At 41.1% G+C, this 2,803-nt stretch overlaps 1 pseudogene; it reads right to left on the bottom strand.

The window, feature by feature from the left end:
- Window positions 1-2,107: 2,107 nt before the first annotated feature.
- On the bottom strand, window positions 2,108-2,313 carry LOC144237469 (thymosin beta-4-like; annotated as a pseudogene).
- Window positions 2,314-2,803: the final 490 nt, after the last annotated feature.

The following is a 2,803-nucleotide window of genomic DNA, read 5'->3' as shown; positions in this document are numbered from 1 at the left end:
CATGGAACTAACCTGGAACCCCTAACTGAATATGAACCTTTTCTTCATTACCCTTACCCAATTCTTTCCAAGTTCTGTCAGTTTGCCTCAGACTTCTTCTCATGTGTGTCCTTCCTTCCCACCTTATTGTCATCGCCTATAGTCAAACCTCATCTTTCTCCTGATTTCTGCAACATTTTCTTGACAGGGCTTCATGCTTCTAGTTTTTTTCTCATGTAAGCCATCCTGCCCACACTACCACTTAGTCAATGTTTCTAAACCACTTCACGTATACCTTCTCCATTCAAAGGCCATCAGAGACTTCCCAATTGCCCCCTAAAATAAATTCAAACTTCTTAATATGGCCTAAAAGCAACTAACATTTATATATTTCCTCAATGCTGAGAACATGTGAATTGATTTTTACATATCGAAAGATTTCATCTTCAAGCATTTGAGGTAGTTATTGTAATTATCCTCATTTTACATATGAGAAAACTGAGATGAGGGGGATTCCATAATTTTTCCTAGGTCACACTGAAGAAATGGGATTCAAATGCTAGCAACATGGCTCCAGAGTCCATGCTCTTAAACCACCTCATGATATTGCCTTCTACAATGCCCTTCATTGTCTGCCATCCTAATGACCTTTGTAACCTTATCACTCTCTCATTACCACCCATACATGAACATTCTGGCCATATCAAGCTACTTGCTGTTCCATGAACACCCATATTCTTTCACACATCTGTCTCTTTTCACTTGCTGTTCCTTGATGGACCGCTCTCAGTATACTCTACCAAATCTACTTGGTAAACTCCCATTTATCATTTTTTCTTCTACTGTTTTTGACAAAGTACAAATCTAATTTTGCACATCCTGGCTTGCCGTTCAGTGAGGTCCTATTATTGCCTCTAGGATACACCCAGCTTTCTCAGTATAGTAAATAAGACCCTGCAAGGTCCAGGCCCTGTCTGCCACACAACTATCATCTTTTCACTTTCCTTTCACACCTCCAACTCCACCTGTACCAAACTACTTGAACTTTCCTAACCACACCATTCTGTTCTATGCCTCTATGCTTTTGTCCACCTCCATCCTTCTGATTGGAATCCCATGTGGTTCAAGACTCAGTACAATTATCCTCTCTGTGATGAAGCCTTCCTTTCCTTGCCATGCCTTGCCCTACCATGCCCTCATTACCTTCTTAAAAAAATTTCTTTAATTTTTTAATGTTTTATTTATTTCTGAGAGAGAGAGAGAGAGAGAGAGAGACAGTGTGAGCAGGGGAGGGCCAGAGAGAGAGGGAGACACAGAATCCGAAACAGGCTCCAGGCTCTGAGCTGTCAGCACAGAGCCCGACATGGGGCTCAAACCCGCGAACCAGGAGATCATGACCTGAGCTGAAGTTGGACACTTAACCGACTGAGCCACCCAGGTGCCCCTTAAAAATTTTTTTTTAATGTTTATTTATTTTTGAGAGAGAAAGACAGAGCACAAGTGGGGGACAGAGAGACAGAGAATCCAAAGCAGGCTCCAGGCTCCGAGCTATCAGCACAGAGCCTAACATGGGGCTCAAACTCATGAACTGTGAGATCATGACTTGAACCAAAGTCAGACGCTCGACTGATTGAGCCACCCAGGTGCCCCCCTCCTTTACCTTTTTCAAGCAGAATTGGCTATTCTTTTTTCAGGATCACCCATGCACCTTGTACATCACTTCTATTGTAGCATTTATCACACTATTTCACAATTCTTTTTTTACAGAGCTATCTCCTTTATTAACTTTACTGAGGAGAATGGCAGTATTTTTTATTTCTGTAAAGTTTATTCTAACTTGTACCTGGCATATAATAGGCCCTCCCAAAATATGTGTTGAATGAATGAATCTTTTTTAAACTTTTTATTTGCATATTTTAAATATTGTGTGTTTTAATCATTAAAATCATTCAAACAAAAAAAATGACACTCTGATTAAACTGCATTTTATAGGCTTCAGGATACCTTGGACCCGTTTGGTTTTTACTCTAGATTTCACTGCTGTCCCACCCAGCTTCTTCCTTCAAGAACATGCAAGTTCTTTTTCTTCTCTGCCAGCCAGACAGGCANATTGGTGGCACACACCTCATTACGATTCACCTGCTTGCTTCTCTTTTTCAATTGTTTCTTTTGAAGGCAATGGATTTTTTCCTGTGTTTCTGTCTTTTTCAATTTTGACTTATCAAAGTACTCAATTTCAGCCATATCGGATTTGTCAGATATGGTTGCAGAGGAAGCAGAGGAAGGCCTGCTAGCAGTGAAGCCTGGTTTACGCAATGGCCACCGCCGAGTCATGATTGAATCTTGATATCCCCAGTGCCCAGCACAGTTCTAGGACACAGTAGGTACTCAATAAATAGCTGTTTTCTTACAAATAAATGTTTGTATTCCTTTTTCACTGTTATGTGTTTTCCTTCCAGGTACTTTCCTACTTCTTCAAACAAATCTTTTTGTAGGAGCCCCTGGTGCCTCAGAACCAGCTTGTGGATTCATTTTCCAGAGCAAAAGATTACCTTGAAGAGAATAGCATGATTTACAGAAACATGACTAGAGGAGAGAGGCTGGGTCAAGCTGAGAGGATCAGAGAAGGGGAGAATATTTGCCGGGTCCTAACAGGCTTGAGTGTACAAAGGTATCTCTGTAGATATGCCTGAGTCATTCTGGGACAATGATTCCCAAACTTGAGTGGTCATTAGAACCCTAGGAAATAGCTCTCCATAGATTTCTGCATGTCTGGTGAGTAGAGGCATTGACTGCTTGTGCTCCAGACTATTTTTTCAAGGGT

Source organism: Crocuta crocuta, unplaced genomic scaffold (genome assembly GCF_008692635.1).
Source record: "Crocuta crocuta isolate KB4526 unplaced genomic scaffold, BGI_CrCroc_1.0 scaffold779, whole genome shotgun sequence".
Lineage (NCBI taxonomy): Eukaryota > Metazoa > Chordata > Mammalia > Carnivora > Hyaenidae > Crocuta > Crocuta crocuta.
This window is presented reverse-complemented; position numbering and strand designations above follow the sequence as displayed.